This window comes from Sabethes cyaneus, chromosome 1, assembly GCF_943734655.1.
Source record: "Sabethes cyaneus chromosome 1, idSabCyanKW18_F2, whole genome shotgun sequence".
Lineage (NCBI taxonomy): Eukaryota > Metazoa > Arthropoda > Insecta > Diptera > Culicidae > Sabethes > Sabethes cyaneus.
This window is the reverse complement of record NC_071353.1, coordinates 141327396-141350476: the sequence shown is the minus strand read 5'-3', so window position 1 is coordinate 141350476 and position 23081 is coordinate 141327396. Positions and strand designations below refer to the sequence as shown.

The 23081-nt window shown below is 41.9% G+C and overlaps 1 protein-coding gene across 4 annotated transcripts in view; it reads right to left on the bottom strand.

The window, feature by feature from the left end:
* Positions 1-22856, bottom strand: part of LOC128742179 (F-actin-monooxygenase Mical) — a 158038-nt gene extending 135182 nt beyond the window's left edge. For 2 of the 4 annotated variants that reach the window (XM_053838466.1, XM_053838441.1), the window contains exons 1-2: positions 22788-22843; positions 20220-20717 (exon numbers count right to left, since the gene is read on the bottom strand). The gene's annotated coding sequence lies outside the window, so the exon portion shown is untranslated. Of the gene's footprint in view, positions 1-20219; positions 20718-22547; positions 22685-22787 lie in introns of those variants that run through there. The other 2 variants (XM_053838450.1, XM_053838459.1) reach the window with 2 other exon arrangements.
* Between the last annotated feature and the right edge of the window lie 225 nt (positions 22857-23081).

The following is a 23081-nucleotide window of genomic DNA, read 5'->3' as shown; positions in this document are numbered from 1 at the left end:
TCCGATCTTCACACTTAGCCTACGGTGTGTTAGGTACGAACGTAGCCACTTGCAGAACGGTGCGGAAACTCCCAGCTTCTCCAGCCTAGCAAGGAGGATGCCGTGATCCACCCGATCAAACGCAGCTTTCAGGTCCGTATACACTGCATCAATTTGCACTCCTTCATTCATGTTGCGCAGGCAGAACGAGACGAAATCGATGAGATTCGAGGAGACTGAACGTTTTGGAAAAAAACCATGCTGGTCTGAGGAAATGTAGTGTTGGCAACTAGCGAACAAAGCGTCGTTCACGATTATCTCGAGAACTTTAGAACTTTAGCATAACGATGTAATCCCTCGATAGTTTTGGACGTTGCGCTTATCACCCTTCTTGTGTACAGGGAACATTACTAATTCTTTCCATAGAGTAGGGAACTTACACTGCTGAATTGAAGCATTGAACAACAGTGAGAGAGGTCTAACGAGTACAGTAGAACACTTTTTCAGGATACAAGATGGAATTCCGTCAGGTCCGGCCACTAACGAATATTTTAATTTTCCGATGGCAGTTTTCACAATCTCCTCCGTTACACGAAAGACGTTGAGGTTGATGACTTCGTTAGGTGTGTTTCTAACAGCATAAGCAATTTGTTCTGAGGAAGCAGGAGCACGATCAAAAGCCTGCTTGAAGTGAGTAGCAAAGAGGTTGCATTTATCGCGAGCAACATTGGCTTTACGATCGTCCAGAAACAGATCAACAGGTAGGCCCGCCTTCGTTTTTCTTAGAGTTGACAAATGACCAAAATTTCTTCGGATTTCTGCGGAGGTATCCTTGCATTCGTAGAGTATACTGCTGATACAAAGAACGGTTGTACGCTCGAAAATCACTACAGGCACGGTTAAAATTTCGCTTGGTGGCTTGGCAGCGTGATCTTTGAAATGCGCGTAGAGCAGAGGATCTGGCACGTTTCAATCGACGGAGATGCGCGTTTCCCCATGGAGGCTTGCGAGCAGGTCGGCGTGTGGGAACGAAATCGGTGATCAAACTGTTTAAAGTGCGAATGAATTGTTCAACAGCCGTGTCAACATCAGGATACAGTAACAGGGATTGCCAGTCGATCTGCGCAATTGCAGTGGCCAAGCCATTAGAATCGATTCTATGGAAATCTAAATCGATGCTGTCGATAACGTCCTCAAACGCGACAGGGATCGGCAAACTGAATGTAACCTCAAGAGCGGGGTGAACGGCATCAAGCGTGATAATAGGATCGGCCGCCACGGTAACCGAGCAAAGTTGTATGGCTGGATCATTGGCAAGTATCAGATCTAACAAGCGATTATTCCTGTTTAATACTGGATTAATTATTTGCGTCAGGCCGTGGAAACAGAAACCATCTAAAAGCGCGGTGCAAGCTGCGGAAGCGTGAGAGCGTTGGTAGTCGATGCTAGGACAACCGTTTACAGGAACATTCCAAACTAAACTGGAGTTGTAATCACCTAACAGCAGCGCTAGGTCACTCAACGCTAGGTGGGAAAACACACTACTAAGTGAGTCGATATGTTCGCTGATACTCATGGCATTGTCCTTACAGTAGGGGGTAAATAGATTACGCCAATGCTCAGAGAGAGATCGCCTACTAGGACTTTCACCCATAGCTGCTCAAGTGTTTCGTAGATCGGGGAAGGGTCGGTGGAGCAACTCAGCTTATTAGAGACCGCGATCAATACACCACCGCCACGGGACTTTCTGCTGTTTTGCTGGTTGCGATCGCATCTAAAGACGGAAAATGCATTCCCAAATAACTGTTGGGAGTGAATCTTCTCGGCGAGCTAGGTTTCCGTTAATACAATTATATCGAAGTTTGACTCAGCTACAGCAATATAAAAGTCGTCGATTTTGGTTCGAAGTCCGCGCACGTTCTGGTAATAAATCAGCAATGGAGAATTCGAGTTCGGCTCTCGGTCACTGGGAACAAAGTGTGTATCAGCGGTAGTGAGGAAACAAAGACACTGATACTTGCCAGGATTTCCGGTTTGGAGGCTTCGTTCCGTACAATGGCACACATGGCCGGGACGACTGGTGTGCGCTGGCAGGAAAGGCTCGACTGTGGCAAGGGGAACAGAAGCCTCCATGATGCTAGAAACGTTGCGTCCCAGCTTCCGAATGGCCGACGGTGAAGTGGTAGTGGTGCTAGGAGAGTCAGAAACAGTTACATGACCGAAGATCCTGGAGTTATAGCTGGTTCCGAGGTCGTCGCAGGAGTTACGGCGATCCTTGGAGTAATAGGCGATGAGAGGAGGTTTAATGGTGCCCAGTAGTTTTTTGAGACGGCACCCTCAAACTCTCTAAAGAGAAGACCTTGTGGCCAGGTCCCCGTGTACAATGCGGAGTCTCGTAATTTTGTATCCATCCCGATTTTAAACGAGATGAAGTTCATTGCAGACAAATCTGCATCCTTTTTGGTCAATGGAATGACCTTGAACGGTCCATCGCACTGCAAGCATTCTCTAACCAAATCAGTTACTGCATCCGCTTTTACACTGGGGTGAATTCTGGACAGGTAGAGCCAGAATAATTCCTTCGGAGGGGGAACAGTTTTTACGGCTTCAGAGGTGGATGGTTTCGTACCTCCAAGGAGCGGCTTAGCAATCATAATGCGTTCATCACGACGACGTTTCATTGGAGGTTCGCCGACAGTAATTCTAGGGGCTAGAGGTGTAGAGACAGTCTCTTGTACTTTCTTAGAAAGCTGTTCCATCTGCTTGCCGTTAACCAAGATTGCCTGCTTCAAATCACTGATGGCCTCACTATGGTCAGCAGACATTGAGGAGACAGCCTGGCCGACGGAGGATAAAACCTGTTTAAAACGTGTCATTTTCATCAATTCAACGCATTGGTCGCACATCCAAAAGAGATTCCTGCGCTCATGTAACACCTTCATGACGGACGAGTTCAATCTAGCGCATTAAGTATGAATGACCTGTTCACAAAATCCCACGCAGGTGATTGTCTCATCAGTCGGTTTCACCGGTTTGGCGCAATGATCACATGCACTTTCCATACTGAATAACGTCTTACTAAGATAAACCACCTTGAAACAATTTACTTTGAACACGGTAGTGAGCCACCTCAAATCCAGTTACTTTGAACACAGTTAAGCGATATCAAACGACCTTAACGCAATCTACTTTGGTCGATGTCACGGAATCGGCAAATGTAAACAATAAGCTCGAATAAGCGATATTTCACAGAGCAACAAATGTGAACAAAAAGCACGATTAAGCAATATTCCACTGACCCGGCACAAAACTAATCACTGCGAAGAGTATAATCAACTTTAAACCACAGTTAATGCTCAATATCACTGCAAAAATACGGTTTATTATGGAGCCGAACAAACTCAACGTAAACAAACTAAACAGTGTTGCCGAAAAAAACAAGTATATTTCTAGGTTTATTAGAAAACGGACCCCATTTCGGTGACAAAGATAATAGGTGAATTAGTATAACATTATTTCCGCCAGTTTTTAGCATATTATCATGTCAAAGAACCCGAGCCAATTCAGCAATAGCTCTACAGACCTGGAGCATGGAACAAGGAGAAATCGCCACCACCATCGCCGCCAGAGTCAGAGTCAGAGCAAAGCTGCGACAATCAATTTCCCTCAAAACAAATTTAAATCAACCATGCGAAAACTGCCGGTCGGCACTCCACCGAGCAACCACAGCATAACAACAACAACAATTGCTGTACTGCTGTACCTTGTCTTGTTTATCAGTGCGTTGAAATAGGCGTCACAGGCTTCGCTCGGTTCGGTTTTCTCCTCGACTCGACTGTGTCGTCGTTGGCGAGTGCACCTGAGACCTTCCGCCGTTCCGTCGTGCAATCGTGGTGGATGCAATGCGAATCAGTCCGATCTGCTCGATAAGACCTATGACTGCGAGATAGCAGATCCAGCCCAAGCGTGTGACATCGACCGGCTAGGCAAATTGACTATATGCCAGCCAAGCTCCATACGTACGAGCTCTACGAGGTAAGGTGAAATTTAATTTGAACTGTCGGTCGTTTCGGGTCGTTAAGCCACACAGCGGATATCGGCATAATTAACGTTGTTGTGGAGAGTAAAAAGTAAAAGGGAATTGGCCGAATGTGTCATTCGTCAAAATCGCAACGGTGCTTAGTTTGGATGAGAGAAATAAATTACTCGAATGATCGGTTTTGTTTTCTTTGGAAGGGTGACGTGACTCCTTACGTTCAGGTACGACTACTAAGCCTGAGCCAGACAGGCTTAGCTCATCTTACGTCACCACGAATGGTGGTGAATTTATCGGCATTTCTTATCAGTCCGTTCAACCGACGGCATTTCGACGAACAACATGACAAAACGGTTTGTTTCTGCGTGTTTTTCGGCGAACCGACGCCTGTTCACGGTCAGCTACACCGTCGCCGCCGCCGCCGCAGTCGGTACAAGCCATTACTTGTAGGAACTACTTTGATTTTGGTTATCGATTTCACTGATACCGAACTTCTTTTTTAAAATTTTTCTTTAGCGATTTAATTGGTCAGTAATTATGTTGCTTTTTTATTACGACACAAACTTTGTGGATCGTAGAGATTGGATACCGGTTTAAAAAAACGATGGTTAAATTTGAAGTCTTTAAATATTTTTGGGACTGAACAATGTGGAGCTTCCACTAGAGTACCACTAACATAGTTTTTCCATCGGTCGATCGGACGATTTTGGAACAAATCATTTCGATTTCATTCGGGGGGTTTTTTCCTCACCAAAAACACTAAACAAACGAAAACGAGATCATATTTTCCTCTGCTTTTGAGCTGATCTCGTGGTGCTCCGTCCGTCCCGTCATGCTGTTCACTCACTTTCGGGCCGCACAAGCCGTTGTTGCTGCAACATTGCTGCATTGGTACGAGTACGGTACCGACAGTTTCCCGCCCCTGCCTGGTGCGGGGCTGACCAAGACGCGGTCGGCAGCAAGCAAGCAGGCAAGCAAGTGCCCGTACAAGGGAGTTTTATTTACGGTTTCTATTTTCGAATCGATAATGACCGCTAATACTCGTTTTTATCTTTGCCGTCTGCATGCTACGCGGTCGGTGGGGGAGTGGATCGGAGTCGGCGCTCCGCAATGCCGCTGCTGCAGCGGCCAATATCTGAGACAATTTTCCTCTCGCTGGATGGAGTATCGCATCCAACTTTGCCAACTTCACTTTCTTTCTTCTCGTCTTGTTTTTCGGTGTTTTGATGTTGGAGCGTTTTTTTTTTCAGACCAATTTTGGGCGGCTGGCCGAAATTGGCAGAGAAAGTGAGGTACGTTCGGAAGGAAATGCCTCTTGTTTTGGTTCGGTTTTGGGCCGATCAAACCGCTGACATTCATTGTTACGGCATAGGATGATGGTCTTTGATCGTTGTTTTCGATTTCTGCGCAATACTGAAGGGGCATATTTTACCGAAATTAAATCAATCTCGTTACACGGAACAATGAACCGCCGCATGCACGAAAACGGAGGATTTATGAGAATTTCTCCGAAAATGGGACACATGCAAGAGGGAGGCCCCCTACACGTACGATCGGTTACGCCTGCTTGGCAAAATACTTTAATGGCTTTTTTGGCGAAGAAAGTATCCATCCACCGGTGCGCAAAAGTTCGCAACAGGGGCTTGCCTATCCTGCAACCAGAGGCAGTTGGTATGCGCCGACCAATTAGTGCCGATGATGGTGGATAGACCGTTGGGAAAAAAAGGTGTAAATTGCTACGACCGGGTGTGACTTTTTGCACAACAAAGCAATAAACCGGATTTTGTCGCAGATCACTGGATAGGTCTCGCCTCGTGTAGACAGACCGTCAGCCGAGCCCAGGCGGTGGGACTATAGTTTCACTATCTGTGCTGGATAGTACTCGAATCGATTCTTTTAGGCTATGAAAATGCTTTACAGCCCAATAAAAAAATTCGATGGGGTAAGTTTTATTTGCTGCTGATGGCCTCTATGAGCGCGGATCAGTGACTTCGGTTGGCTAGCTATCAAGTTAGTACTATCGGGTTAAATTGCCCAAAAATTCGAAATATTCTCAAACTTGATAACCGTGATTATCACTGCAGTACAATGCTTTTATCTTGCCTTTTGTCGAACAATGCGTTCTTTCGCTTTTTTGTGAGGTCTCTTCGTAAATGATATAAACAGTATTAAAGCTTGCTTCAGGTGGTATTGGAACAAAAACAATTGCGTGTATTTCAGTTATTTATTATTGAATTCAAGATCTTTTCTTACACAAATGTAGCATTTTCTTCATATTTTTAAGAAAAATTACGGATAAAATTATTCGTAATGGTTTCAAACGAATTTTCGAACTTTTCCTGTAATATTGCTCATGAGGCGGCGCACACTTTCTTCGTCCATCGTTTTGGCTAGCTTATTCCTTATTAATATCTTTTTGAAACGATGGTTCTACAATTGATGGAGGGACGGTGGAGGCAGGGGGGGGGGAGTAATTGGTAGCTACGCTTAACAAGTTGTCGTTGTGACTCCTACCTTTTGTCCACTACTGGAAGGTGCATGGGTCGAACCAAGCTCTAATCAGAGATTATAACCGGATTTGAACCCACAACACCTGCCAAGCCGTGTGGCTCGCTGGTACCCGTGTGCCTCTGAGCCATAGAGGCGCTGGACAAAAGGAGACTACGCAACCTCCCTTATTAATGTAGCGACGTATCTGGTTTGGGTTATTTTTAGACACACAAATTGTGCCTCTTCCTCCTTCCACTGTAGAAACCGCCGACCGAGAAGTTTTAATCTAACTTGTTTTTACTTTACGACGGCACTATACGACTTGCAAGGTACTGCACGTGACGCTGTTTGTCTGTCAGCGTGTTAGCCGCGATTCTCAGCGCGGGTTTTTGCAGAAAGGCTCCGTTCTTATGAAATCGATCAAACTCGTGTTTTAGTCTTTGACCTTGAAATGCGGTCAGGCATTATTAGCTTATTCCACCAGGTCTTCATCTGAATGATGTCTTTGACAACTTTTCCCTTTGCCTTGAGTCTCCTCTTCATGATTGCCCAGTATTTCTCAATAGGGCGGAACTGGGGGCAATTGGGTAGGTTAAGGTTTCGGAACAAACTGGAACCCCTTTCTCTGCATACCATTTTTGAACGACTCTGCTGTAATGACAGCTTGCCAAATCTGGCCAAAGCATCACGGGATGGTGGTGGGATCAAATGAAAGGCACAATTCGTTTTTGGAGACACTCCTTTTGGTACAGTTCCGACGTCGTTGTTTTATTTGTAACGAACATTTTCGTTTTTCTGCCACAGCTGCAAAAGACCTGCCAAATCATAAATTTTCGTGCAAATTTGTTGGCAAAAACAAATTAAAATTTGCTTGGAACATCCTCCCGGGCCGCTGCCTGGGACCTGGGACTTACCCGAAGTCGGCCTTGATATAGGTTTCACCGTCCATCAGAAGACACCCGTCGAACTAACTTGGTTAGCACCCGGTCGTATAGCTTTCGAGCACGAATTTTGGCCACACTATTCTGTTTTTATGGTTGGGTTTTGCTGTTTGCTAGCTCAATACGACTTGATTCCTTCCCTGAGTCAAATTCTCCTCACGGTACTATGGACAGTACCGAATTTTCTGGTCAAATCACGGTCCGACAGATTGGGATTCCTCTTGATGGTCTTCAAAATCTTACCACGCAGTTTCCGGTTGACAGTTCCACTCCGATGATTAGCTTGAGGCTTCCGAAACGTCGTCAATGTTTCCTTATACCGTTAGATAACGCGCCATACGATATTTCTGGGCAATTTCAACTGTTTAGCTAGCCTAGATACAGACCACAATGGATTTTCCAAATAACTGTGCACCATTTTTTCCCTTCTTTCGGCCTCCACGTTGTACATGTTTACAAAATACAGTCGTTTTGCGGAATGTCAAAAATACATAGGTGAAGCCAACAAAATTTTCGACACGTGGGCGCCAAGAACTTCCAAATCCGTCCACCAAGAGCACCACAATATGAGCGAAAGTTTGTTCCAATTCAAAATGAAGTAAGTTTTATGGCCAAAATTTGGTCAAACAAAAATGTTTTGAATGCGTTCGATTAGTGCAGAATACCGAAATAATATTCACCTAAGCTTCCGGTTGAGAGATTCCGAATTGCTTGACCTTTCGTTTAACTTCTGCCATCAGATTTCGATGTATGTATTAGAACCAAGACGTTGTTGTGTACATTTCACTCTGTGTCCTTTCTTCCATAATGACAGGGTACAAGATCCGACCAAAACAGCACGAAACAATCAGGCGAGGCAGCAGATGCTTTTCCACACTCGTTAACGTAAATTTCCTGGCAGACGGTCTCGGTTGCAATGACAACGTCGCATTATTCGCGTTGACGGCATTAAACGATCTCTTGCACACTCATAGAAATACCCGTATGTACGTGTGGGTGAAAATCTACCAAAATGTTTCGATCTCTTGCGCTCTTTAACAAATTCCAATTCCGCTTCACACCTACAGTAGACTTTTGGAGGTGGCAGCAGCTTACGTTCGTCAACGCGAATAAACGACACGTTCAGATTGCCTGCCAAACCAGATACTTCGACAGTTCTATATGCGTGAAAATGTCTGCCACCTTTTGCAATTGTCGTTGTCCTATAAAACTTCTCCCTAAGACGCTGTTTGAAATCTGCCTTGACGTAGGTTTCAGCATTTTCGTTCCGGACCTACATTTTAAGATCATCCGCATACGAAAGTCGATAGCCCTTGATGGCCAAATTTACATCGTTGAAGTAGAGCAGAAAAACCAGAGAGCCAAGGTTGCTTCCTTGAGAACTAAGGTCGTATACCGACAGGGAAGGAAGCCCTCATGCGAACGCTGAGTGTGGCAACGAAGACTGCTTTGTCAGCTTTAAGCGTCTGTTCCCCTTCCCATGTTATTATTATTAGTTATTTATTACCCAGTAGCATAAAGGTAAACCTTTTTCAAATTTTATATCTGCGGTTTGTTTAGCATTGTACTCACAAAACTTAACTTAATCAAAATACTTAACTACTAACATTGATTGCGGTTCCAATATTCGAAGCAGCCCCTCTTAAAAACTAATTCAGAAATTTACTTATTTATTTATTTCTACAGAACATATATCTGAACTGTTAAAACCTTAATAAACGTGCGTCAAAGTTATAAAATATTCGGCCCTTTTAGTTTCGCGACGAATTTCTGCGTTGATTCATTAAAATTAAACAATTGTTCAACCATTTCGAAGATCCTAATGCACGCGGTAATCGGTTCCTGATAACCAAATGATGTACAGTGGTAAGTGGTTTGTAGCAAGCCAGTTAAACGGAGAGTACGTTGAGAAGCGCGGAAGTTCTGCAGAGACAGAAGTGTCGGTGAAACAACATTACCATTGACCAGTTTTGCTATAAAAATTGCTTGTTGCCATTTTCGACGGCGCTCGAGTGTATCGATTCCGAGTAGACGGCAGCGATCCGGATACGGTGGCAGGTTAACGGGGTCATACCAGGAAAGCTCACGTAATGCAAGTCGGACAAACCTTTTTTGAATACGCTCAATTCGCAAATTACAGGTCAACTGATGTGGAAACCAAACTAAATTGCAGTTTTCCAGTATTGGACGAACTAGAGAGCAATAGAGAGCTTTCAGGCAATGTGGATCTTTGAAATCGCGGGTGATTTTGGAGATAAAACCAAGCTGGCGTGTGGCTCTTGATATCAATGCGGCGTGAGGTAAATGAAAAGTGAGCTATGCATCAAGGAGAACCCCGAGATCACTTACACGGTCGACTCTCCTCAGTTGCAATCCGTCGACGTGATAATCAAATAAAACTGGCTTTAAAATGCGGTGAAACGTCATGACCCCTCACACTTGGCATTACTGATTACGAGTCAGTTTCTACGACACCAGCCAACGAAATCATTCAGCATGTCCTGCAGAAGGAGGCAATCATCTATGGTTCGAACTACCAGATACAATTTGGAGTCGTCGGCATACACCAATTTGCAGCCAGATGCAAGTAACAAGATCACTCGTTGAAAAACAGTATGAATAACAGGGGTCCCATGTTGCTGCCCTGCGGAACTCCTGAACTATTAGTAAATTTCGAAGACATGCACGCACCAAGCTTAACGCGTAAGATTCTACCGCATAGGTACGAACTCAACCATTGAACGAATCGACGAGAACCACCAAGTCGCGATATTTTACACAGAAGGATCTTGTGATCAATACGATCGAAAGCTGCTGTAAATGACATCGATTTGTGCCTTCTGCTCCATATGCGATATACACGACGAAGTAAATTTCAGCAAGTTAGTACAAACGGAGCGACCTGAGACAAATCCATGTTGAGAGGTAGAGATGTAATTCTTTGTACGGGAGAGAACCACGCCACTCACTATAATCTCGAATAGCTTGGAGCCAGCCGACAGACTAGTGATGCCGCGGTAATTTCTAACGTTCTGCCGGTCCCCAGCTTTCAACACCGGAAACATAAAAGATTGCTTCCATATTCCGGGAAATTTCCCTTGCGCAAAAGACTTGTTGAAGATATAGCATAGTGGGATTGCTAGCACCTCAGCGCATTTATTAAAAACGACAGCAGGAATTCCATCGGGGCCTGCTGAGTAGGATCGTTTTAGCTTCTTTGCTGCGGCTAATATCATATCAGCAGTAACTTCAAAAATTGTCAAGTCGATTAAACTAGCTGGAACACTCTCAGCCGCGATCTCGGCTTCGGTTTCGGAAGCAATTCGATCGGCAAACACAGAGGCGAAAAATTTTGCAAACAGCTCGCATGAATCAAGCTATGATGTTGCCTCAACATCGTCCAGACAAACATTCAATGGTACGGAAGAGCATTTCCTTTTAGAGTTAACGAAGTTCTTAAAGTTCTTAGGATTTCGACGAAGATCGGTCTGCACTCGCAGAACATAAGATTTGTACAGAGCACTATTCAGCCGACGGTATGCATCACTACGATGTTTAAAGTTCAACGTTTAACAACCGGAAGTATTGAGTTATAGTTTATCACACCTCTAACGAACAGTGAGTTTGGGTAACCAGTCGAGCTATTGGAAGGAATTATCAGGTTCTATAGGCGACGTCCTGATTAGCTTGCGTAGGAACACACATGAGCGATGTGCATAGAAAACCTACAACCTCCCGAGTTAAGTCAGGAAGTTTTTCCCTTTTTCATTCTACTAAAATTATACCATACAATGTTCACATTAAGGATAATTACAAAATTTCACTTACACTATAACTATAACATAGTTAAACTAACCATCAACTCACGTAAACAATCCGCAGATATGTATTTCGACTGTTACATACAGCCTTCTTCAGTGGTTTGACGATCTGAGTGAGGAAGCATCGATATATATTAAGGCAGGTGGGTAGTTTTTAAGAATGCCAGAATGAGTACCCAAAGTAATTCAGCGATTCAAAATTGAAAATTAAAAATTAAAAAGTTTACCTAGACGAATCGGCGGATTCTATGGAAAGGTGATCCGTCCCACGTCGTGCTAGATTTGGAATGAACTTGTAAAATTGTTTCCTCCGTTATTGTTAAGAAGCGAGGAAGATTCTTGCTTACATATTGCCAGACTTTCAGCAACATCCAACTTCCACGGTGCATTGATAGGGCGGAGAAGATGGATGTTTTCAGGGGTTAGTGGATGGATATTCTCGAATATATGTTCCGCTACTTTGGACTTAAAATGAAAAGGTATCCATTTTCCTACGTTTTTGTTAGCCTTGGTAGCTTCAGCCGTATGTTCCTTAAAACGAATACACAAGTTTCTTTTAGTTTGTCCAATGTAAACCTTTTCACCTCACCTAGCACTTCAAATCACTCTTTTCAACATAAGATGGCGTCTTTTCATCACATGGTCAATTCATGGGAACAGGGACCAACTCGGGGAATATACAGCTGAACGTCATCCGCATACATCTGTATTGAGCAATACCTGAGTGCAAAGGGTAAAACGTTACGGCTTGAATCAGACGGGATCCGAACGTCCAAAAGTCGGTTCAAATGGTGCGTTTTCGCCGCCGCTACCATCATGTTTGCTCGGTTTCTCAGGAAGGACAGTATACCGTCGACGCGCTTCATCTTTGGTTATTCTTGGTGCTTGGTGGTGGATCAGATCCAGTCTGCGTACGCCAAATCACGTTCCAACATAGCCTTTGGAATTTCACTGTTGTACCACAAATTGGATGATTTGCGGGTTTTGTATGTCCGAAGCGGGATACAACCACCGTGAAGCTGCTTTACGCGAGAGTTGAAGAGATTGACCAGTACGTATGGATCACGGATCGCATAGAAAACATTCCGAGGAACGGAAAAAATAGGGTTCTACTGTATTGGTGCGTTGAATTTGACGTGGTCGCCAATATGTGGCAATCCTTCGAATAGATCTAGCGTCAAAATTCAGAGAACCAAAGATGAAGTCATGCTACGATGGTCCAGGGAAATATAACTCTATCGTTACAATTTGTAATAGGTAAACCCAGCTGCGAACAACCATCTTTATGAAAAAAAACCCGATTTAATCCACCTAGTGGTGAAAGGAACCTTTGTTATACGGTCTTACTTGCTATTTGAGATAGAAATCGACACGTCTTCGAAACATAATTCATCTATTGGTTAACGTTGCGTGGTGCGTTGGTTTTCATTAAATTTTTGGAAATTTAATAAGTTTACAAAATTTGAACAAAATAGCAGCACCTATAAATTTTGATAGATCCTTTTTTCATGAAATTACTGAGTAAGGGTAAGCTGGTTGTTTCTAATTTGAGTAAGTGCAAGTAAAAGCAAGTTATAAGAGGAAATATTATTCTTTAACATATACATTGCGTAGTAAAAGTCTAGTTCATAGGTTTTTAAACTACGCATAAATTTCTGTAACGCCATTATTTTTGATTGACATCAATAAAGTTTTCTTGAATAAATTTCATCAATTTCTATTAACCTTCGATTACTCACGCTGTTGCATTTTGTACAACACGTGTAGGTTTTTGAATGCCATATTGTTATAAAGTTACAAATCTCTGCTTAAGTAACGTATGTTCTTCAATTACCTTGTTATGAGCAAAATGTCATAATTATGCATTAATACTTTAAATTGTTGGGCAAATAGATCAGCATAAACTCACATCACAGAAACGAAGCAATCAGCATGTGAGTTGTACCGCGATTGGCCATGGAAGTTTCTCTCGTTTCTTCATATGTAAAAATGGTGTCTGTATGCAGCAACATAATTAGCAAATATAAAATGTTTAAAATGTATCTGTTGGTAGTCGAGTCATTCGGGGTCAAAATTAAGGCTTTTTTTAAATCAAAGTTCTACAGTACCTAAACAAACAAACATAGAGGTATACTATATTAATCAAAGTTGTGTATTTTTACTATTTATACAATTTTGTAATACATGAAAAAGGAATGCAACAGTTACAAAAAGAGCTAAAATAGAAAAAACTGATCTTACAAATTCATATTCAATGAATAAGATTTTTCTCTCTTCGCTTAATAGATAGAAGGTTACTGTATTCAACAAAATTTCTTGTAATAATATGTTCTAAAACTTTGCAGAACACTTCAATATGTTATATTGAAACTGAAGAAAAATAATTTTTTTATTTCACTTATAGGGGGATTAATCAAAATTTAAATTGCACCAGACGATAGAACTTTCAATTTCAAGAAATTCTTCCGAAGGTTCCATAAACCTAAAACCAAGTTTTCCCAGTCAAAATTCTAATGCGCATGTCTTTTTGGCTTTGGACCATTGTGCGCACGAGTAACCGAATTACAAAAGTCGGCGCGAATGTTGGAGGGTTAATATCTTTTGATCGGCAAAACCGATTCTTCTGATATTTTGCAGATATATTTGTAGCATTAAAATCTCTAATTTGATGCCAAAATAATTCAAACTAGATAAATCATCTTAGATGAAATCGTTATAAATTATTGTAAATTTTAATGTGTTGTATTCAATTGATCATAACTCTCAAATTAAACGTCCAATCAAAAAACAAATCAATAGTGATCTATTAGGTTATGTTACCTGTCAAATGAGACTAATAGCGTCTAAATCGCTTTAGTCATTTCTAAGAAACAGGCGATAATTATTACCTTGTCAAAACAGGTTTTTTAAGCATAACTTTTAAACTGATTGTTTGTTTTCAATAAAATTTATCCGAAAAATTTAGTGTTAACAAGAGCTTTCATTCGATATCAAGATCGTTGAAATCGGTCATTTGGGTACGCAGAAAATCGTGTCACGTAATTTTTACTTTTTTACTTATAACTTTTAAACGAAATGTCGGACCTCGAAACAATTCAATAGTGATATACTAGGCAATAATACCTTTCAAACAAAAGTAATAGCGAACAAATCGGTTCAGCCATCTCCGAGAAACAGGCGATAGAAAAGTTGCGCTCCGCACATACATACACACATACACACACACACACAGACATTGCTCAGTTCGTCGAACCCTGTCGATTGGTATATGTGGCTCGGCCCAATTTTGTGTTTTTCGACCAATTCCTAAACCTTTGTTATAGTATAACAAAGGTAAAAACGTTGGCGTTTTCATGTCAGGGACGGCTTCGGATGGCTTGACGATTTCTCTGCCAACGACAGCGTGTGATCCGAAGCGGGCAGCTGAATTAAGACTTGTGTTGTTCTGGCTCTACATCTAAGATTGCAGCCTCATCACTAAGCTCGGTAGCGTGACTCTAGAAAACGTAATCTACCTAAACTTTTCTACTACGAACAATCAAGGAAATTCGACTCGGAACATTCGGCATTGACATCGGCGTCACAGCACGGTTGTCCGGTATCCTTGCAACGTGACTAGCCCACCGTAGTCTCTCAACTTGGGCAGGTATACGATGGAAATCTCTTTAAGAAGTGCTCGCGGCTCATGGTTCATTCATCTGCGCCACACTCTGCTTTTCATTTGTACTGCGCCAAAAATAGTTTGCAACACCTTTCGTTCAAATACGGCAACTGCACGTATGTCTTCCATGAGCAAAGTTACTGTCTCTAGTTCGTAGAGGACCACCGGTCAGATTAGCATTTTGTACATCGTCAGCTTTGTGCGTCAGCATACACTTTTTGATCGAAGCATTTTGCGGAGGGAAAAGAAAGCTCGATTTCCAGCTTGGATGCGTCGTTGAATCTGCTTACTCGTATTATTGCCGGTGGTGACCAGAGATCTCAAGTATACGAATCACTACATCGCCATCAAAAGTCACTGTCCGTGGGAGGCAACCGTTGTTTTCTCTGGAGCTCCTTCCTACCATATATTTGGTTTTCGTCGCATTCATTTGTAACCCAAATTTCCTAGCTTTCGTTTTTATTCTGGCGTAGATTGCCTCTACCGTCTCAAGGTTTCTAATAATGATGTCAAGATCGTCGACGAAGACTAGACTACTTGTTCCGAAGATCGTTCGTCTCGTTTTGACGCCCGCTGGTCGTATCACACCTTCAATAGCGATATTACATAACGTCTAGAGCTGCTATCCTAGCTACCTGACTGCGTATAACTTCCAGAGCAGTTTAACCTCAGCTTGCCTGATGATGCCCATCCTTTCCAGGTATCACCTTCTGTGTTCTTCCTCGCATCTATCGGTTTCATACTCCTTCGTCCAGGATCAATACAATATACAACGTCACCTTCTTGCACCGATCGCACCTCAGGGAACCAATTCGTTCTGTGTTTTACTGTCGGCAAAAATCTAACATGTTTTGGCACTGCTTCCATCCACTCCATAGATTATTTCGTATTAAAGTTGGTGGTTGTTCTGGTTGATTCACTCCGCTAGAACTGAGCAGAATAAAATGATTACGCGTAAGAACTTCATACCGTGACGGTTTCAATGGCATATACGTCAACGGTCTTAAATTCGCCATTGACCATAGAACTGTTTGGAAATTTTTTTCAGAAGACGTTCGTAATTGATTTGGTGATCCCATTGCTGACTTAACAGACCTCACCATGCTCTCCCACGCTCCATCCATGTGCGAAGCTACTGGTGGAATGAATTTCCACTGCGTATTGGTATTCGTGAAAGTTAGCGCTAGCCCATTATTAATCGAATAATGTGATACAAAGTTGGCGGCGTTATCTGTGATCGATGATCAGCTTCGTAATGGTGATTCTTTGGAAGAATGATCGGGTATTTCGCATCTTACGTCGCGTACGTGGAAGTTTCAATTCTTCCTGCCATCTGAACAATGTTCTTTTAAGGGACTGCTCGGGTCCAATCTAATTACTGTTGCATCCCTTGCATGCAGCAGCTTCTCCAGTGTAATAATTTCATTTTACACTTCGCACGTTCAGAATCTTCGTTAACCAACAACGCTTCTTCAGGAAATGTTATTCGTACCTCTTTTACACCTAGCGATAAAATGATATACGTAGGCCACTGAACGCAACAGTCGCTCTCGCTTGGAAAATCTTCTACTATCAACTGTTCCTGACCGTATTACTTTCCGATGAACGTAAACGGGACGAAGTTCTTCTGGAATCTCGATAGGATCTAGCGGCTTTTTCGAGGGCCAAAAACTCCCCCGATTGGTAGAAAAATTTTGGTGCCTCGAACCATTAAGCAATCGACGTTAACTCTGGGCCTTTATTCCACTTAGCGGCTTCGTCTTCCAGATTCTGTTTTCCTGGAACAAATTTCCATTCTCCTACGCTGGTTTCCTCCAATATTTCTCCAACTCTAACTGCAAAATATTTCTTAGTATTCGAGTGAGTTCATAACAGAACGGTTCCGGAATCGTTCCATATGAATCGACGAGTCGCTTTCTTCAACGGACTTTAGTAAGCATACTCCCATAACTGCGGCTCGAAATTCAGGGTACAGAAAATAGTTCCACAAGAGTAACCTTAGCCTTTGAAGCCACCAGAATATAGCGGACATGACCACGGTCCACTATTCGGAAATGTCCGGCGCATGCAAACGCAGCCAAACTTGCATCGACAAATACATGTATTTCCAATGATTGGTAGCTGGTGATTCGGAATAGTTTCTTGTACATCGTCAACACAATCCGCGCCAAATCGCCAGATCTGCTGGATTATGATTTTATCGTGTATTAACAAATGGGAAATCAGACCGAGTAGATCAAATAGGGACATGGGATAGGGACGCAGTATGAATACGTCCTCGTCAGACTTCCACATCATTCCTAACACTCGCTCTGTTTTGTGCTGTTTGTCCACCGATAAAACTTTCTGCGATTCAGAACTTCTTGCTACAATCCTTCTAAGCATTTCCTTGGATGTCTAATCAACCAGTTTCGAATTTCGAACTTTGCTTTAGCGTGCACGTGTGCTCTATACAACTTGTAGACCCATCATCTGTTGATTTACTTTAACCCGTCATACGATTCAGCCAAGCGAAAGAAGCTCCTGATGCCAGGTTTTGCTGGAGACAAATCCAGTAGTTTTACCATCTGTGTTTTAATCACAGAGGAAAAGGTTTTAAATTATAAAACTTAATCAAATTTTAAATCATACTTTTGATTTAAATGGAAATTTGGCCGACATTTATTCTTCATATAAAGTGTTTCTCAGTTTTGCTGAAAAGTAACATTTTTTATCGCATAGGTATTCTTGATTGCATTTGAAACAAACTAATACTTTTTTGAATTGAATCAGTTTATGATAGGTACATTTTAAATTTCCTCTATATTAATCAAGAACGCAAAAGCTTTTGACTTTCGTCATTCGCCTTTATTTTTCCAACTTCTTAAATTTATCGTCATTTGGTTATTTTGTATTTTGTCTTCAATTTTTCATTTTTTGTATTGCTTAGTGTACTCCGTCAACTTTTCCGCCGTTATTGTCACGTTCTTGTCGTTTTTTGTTTATTTTAATGTGAGCTGTGTGACAGCTTGGGTTATTCGTGGTTTCTGTGGGATTGTAATTTGAACCCAAGTCCTCGGCGTGAGAGATGTGAATGCTAACCACTACACCGTGTTAACCTCACGTTTTGTTTGTTTCCTTTTAACGTTTGTTGGTCGTTTTCCGTTATTTTTAACATCTGGTATTCTATCATCGTCTTTTTGTCTCTTAAGTGATTTGGTCGTCATTTTTTATTGCTTTTTGTGGCGTTTTTGGTTTGATGGCATCGGCATTAGTGTCTTTTTTGGCATAGCTTGTCACTGTTTTGTTGACTTTTATTTGTTTCTCTAATACCTTTAGCCAAAGGCTACATCTATTTACAGTCTTTTCGTCGTTTTGTATGGCTTTTTCGTCGCTGTTTGTTACGTTTTTTGGTGTCTTTTAACCGTATTTTAGTCGTCTTTCAACTTTTCGCCTACTTGTCTTCACTTCTTCGTCATATCTATTCGCAGGCATTTCACTGCCTGTTCGTCGATCGTTCTTTCATCGTCTTTTCGCTACCTTGCATTGTCTGTTCGTCATATTATCGTTGCTTTTTCAGAACCATTTAGTCGTCTTTTTGTAATCTCTTTACTGCCCTTTCTCCATATTCGTCATCTTATTGTCATTTCTCTTTTATTTTTTTATCGTCTTTTTATGGTCTTTTTGCCATCTTTCCATCGTATTTTCGTTTTGACATTTTACCGCCTTTTCTTTGTCATCTTTCGTCTATTCATTGTCATCTTTCGTCTTGTTTGTTTCCAAGACCACAAAATTGTTGTAATTTTCTTGTCTTTTCGTTTTCTTTCGGCGTCGCCTTCTATCGCATTTTTGCCATCTTTTCAGCACAGTTCCATTAACATTGACATTGACATTCCAGTTCCGTCAACATTCCGCTGTCTTTTGCTGGTTTTCGTTGTCTTTTCTATTTATTCTATTCTATTTTAGTCAACTTTTCATCGCTTTCTGAGCCCTCTTGGGCAAACGGAAAACGACGGAGATTTTACTTGTCGCGTAAAAAGAGCATATTGAACATTAATGCATATGGAACAAGGATTCCGTCTACTTGATTAAGAAGAACAAGCTTATTCGCTTGATTTTGAAGTTCTATCGCACTACAGAAATCATTTTACGAAACTGCCAAAATGTGAGAAAAACTAAAAATGAAATTATTTAGCCATTTTCCGTACTTCAACCAGGAAAATATCAGTATTATTATAAATATCTGCCGCCAAAGCGAAAACTGCTAGTTTTCATTGACAGCATAACAAAAATATAGCAAATCTTCCATTTGAAAAACACTTCTCGCTAAAAAAAGTATTCTATTCGCTTCTTTCTCTCAGAAACAATAAAGTTGTGCTCTTCGGGATATTATTCATTGCATGTAGCGTACGCGTACTTTTTTGTCACTAAATGAAATTTTCAATCTTATCCGCAAAGTTTATGAAAATTCGTAGATTTGAGCACTTGATCCGTAGGTCCGTAGAAAATTCCTAAATCCGTAGAACTACGGATAAATCCGTAGATCTGGCATCACAGTGCAACTGTGGCAGATACTGCTAGAAAATGGGTTTCAAACGAATCTAATTTACCTGAGTCGTACGATGATGGTCAAAATCATGCTTCAGAATAGTGGGTTCAGATCTCCGTCACCTTCGTGTTTGCTGCCAGTGGATGCAAGAACTTCTTTGATTTGACACTGCAGACCTTTCAACGACTCTTACGGACAATATCCATATTTCGTTATGAATATAACTCAAAGCATGTACATGAAGTCCTGATAAAAAATATGAATAAGTATTAACTGAACAAAATTTGAGACGAGACCTTGATAAATATCCAAGGCGTTCAAAGGAACCACATAGGGATTTGAAATTTGAATGAGGATTTTCACAGATTCGTGCTCCAGTGGTATTTCGTATACTGAAATTCGAAGGATTTATTCATCCGTGATTCGTGCACTACGCAGATGCAGTCCATGGAAAAACTCTAACCACTCACTTGGTGCTCGTGGTAACTTTTAGTACTCCTGTGAATCAGAGCGAAGTCTCGGTGCACCGATGCTACAGCAGATGTTCGCAGTCGAGGTTCGAACATATGATAAGTGGCTTATCTGCTGAATCAATGCTGATCCTTTCACAGTTAAAATGTGTCATTGACAACTGTTGGTTTATCTTGTTTTCTCACCTATTTTTGTATGCATAAATTACTTCATCTCAAGTTAAGCCTTCGCAGTAGGTACAAGCTGCAAGGGATTCACATGTAATCTTGTTCCAACAAACCCAATGACTCACCTGATAACAAGTTTTACGAGCTACACGTTGTTATCCAAGCAGTATCCTTTATCAGGCTGTTTTACCTGCCACAGAATGATGCACCGTGCTTCAATCGCACCACAGTTGCTTTTATCCACTACAAAAGCTTGAGTTAGCAAAACAAAAAAAACACACACAACACACTTGGGTTCTGGTAAGACTTTTCTCGATCAGCACAATGTTGTAATAGAGGTATTTTGCCTTTTGTTTTCACTTCATTTTTGCAGTCACTTTTTCTTCGTCAAAAAAATTAGCTCATTTAGAAGCGACTTTATTTTAGACACTCATTTTTGCACCGAAATTTCCTCGTCCGTTATTCGACACCAACGAACGAACGGACGGACGGACGACGCACTTGAAATGTTAGTAACACCGACCACACCGATACAGAAGCGGTTTTCGTGAAACCTCTAGGCACGTTTCGTGTGTCCGCCTCGGTATGCGATTCGATCTTCTTGCTGGGATTCGTTGAAGTTACTAGAAATCAACCGAAAAAAAAACAACCAAGCAATTGAGTACACTTCCGCGATTATCCAAAAACCATAAACACACGCACGCGTGCAGAAAAACAAGAAACCGGTAAGCCAAGAAGTTTACAGTACACTGAACTAGGGAGTTTCAACTACTAGAAGCTGCACTCTGTCCGTTGCTGCTGCTACTAGTGCGCTGGGCCTGGGTCCCACACTGCTGGCCTGGCGATGATCCATACCAATTAGACCAGCATGCATGCGTGAGTTCGCTTCGCCCGCTTCACACACAGGCACAGGCCAAACTCGTTTTCTTTTATTTTTATTTCGTGACTGCCGTGTGTACTGACTGGCTGACTGACTGACTGAATGATGACGGACTGAGCGACTGTCAAAGCAAGAGCAACACATTGTTGCTTCAAGCCCCCCGGGGCAAGTCACCGCGCGCCGTTAAACGGTGTTTCCTTACTGGTATTAAGAGCGTATTTAAAAGTTACCAATCTAAAACAGAAGTTTTAGCATGAAAGCAAGCAAGGGTTATTCCTTTGTCTGCTGTATGGTCCATTATTAATGTTTTGGAGGATTTGTTCGTCCTAATCAGATTGATCCATGATGTAAGTTTATTACCCTTATTTACTTTTAAATAGTAGACGCATTATTGACGTAATTCTTAAATATGTAATCTTCTATCTATTCTATTCAGGATTTGGCACTCATTCAGATGACCTAAGGTGTACCTTGGTTTTGTTCCTATCTTGTTTTTACCCAATACCATTTGATTTGGGATCAGCAAACTATTAATTAACACTGTATGGCTAGAAGGAGTCAAAATGTTTTTCAACATTTTTTGAGGAAAGCTTTATTTCTATGAAATCTTGTTATGACTTTGAACCCAAAAGCTTATTGGGCGTGGATGCCACTGTCAAAATTAAAAGTTAGTATTGAGTGTCTTGGTAGAATTCACGAATCAACGAGAAAGTTAATAGAAAATTCCATTTGAAGCAATCAAACTAGCTTTTATCCCCCATTGGGTAAACACTAGGATGCTAGGAACATCTTCATGATTGCGCAAAACTGTCCTACGTAGCCATTTCATTAAACCACTGGGAATTAACACCTTGAATTTTTTCGCAGTAATTGGAAGATTTGTATCTCGTTAGTCAAAAATTCCTAATTTTTCGACATTAGAGCTGCATCCAAAATAAGTTGTTTAATGTGATTACTGGCTTCCGGCCTAGACATACGCTATACTTGCAAGAACAGCCATTAAACTTTTATAGCTCAATAAGCACTTTTTTCTTTTTGGCATTTAAACGATGACAGCAAACCGGCGAAACTTGGTCCCGTCTGACTGAGCACAAAGGTTGATCACTTATTTACGGTTCTCGTCTCACTGCAACGAACACCGAACGGGATCACTGTTGCAGACAATAGAATAGTTCTCATTCCTTGCTGGGAAGACCTCCCATAAATATCCCATTCCACTTCCGTATCGTAGGTACGTCACCAGGAATCCAATCGCTCTGCCAATAAAACCTGCTTTTGACTAAACTACAGCACTGACAAAATCTACTCAGCATCGGGCAAGGTAAACCCTTCCTCCCTGAAGCACCCTTTACATAATCGATCAAAATTTCTCATCTCGACCATTCCACCGAGCACACATTCCAAGCAGCAAGCAAAATCTTCCACCGTGTGTGCGCTCCACCCAAAAAAAAATAATAATAATTACACCAACACCCAACGCACACAAAACACTCCCAAACGGGCCAGCGCCAGTCAGCCAGCCAGCCAGTCAGCAGTAGCAGCGAAAACCCGACCCGAAACCTTTGACACACACTCAGTTTTGCGAATTTTGCACCGGAAAAGAACACAGCCAGCAGATAGTCGGGGTGTGGAGAAAAGTTTTTCTTTCCACGCAGCAATTTTCACTTTTGAGTCATCATCACCACGACGATTGCAATCAGATTTTCAGCTAAGCCATTATCTTCTTCGCCTGGTAAATGCCAGCGCAGTGGAGCACACACAATAGGACAGCAGCAGCAGCAGCAAAAAAACAGGGAAGAGAAAAATCCGTCACCATTCGAAGGAGGAGCTCACGGAGTTTAGCCAGAAACAAACACGTCCGATCACCACAAACATAACGACACGAATATTCGAATCGAAATCGAAACGAACGGCACAGGCAGTCAGAGCGTGAAAGACTGTCTAGCTGTGTGAGAGAATGCTGAGATTTGACGGGCGCAAATTGCGTTGGCAAGAGGGAGATGGCCGCAAATGACAGATTAATGTTACTGTCAAAATAAACGAACCGGTTCATCGATCCACGATAGGGCTGGTCGACATTTCGAGGGGGTTCTGTCCTTGGTTCTGT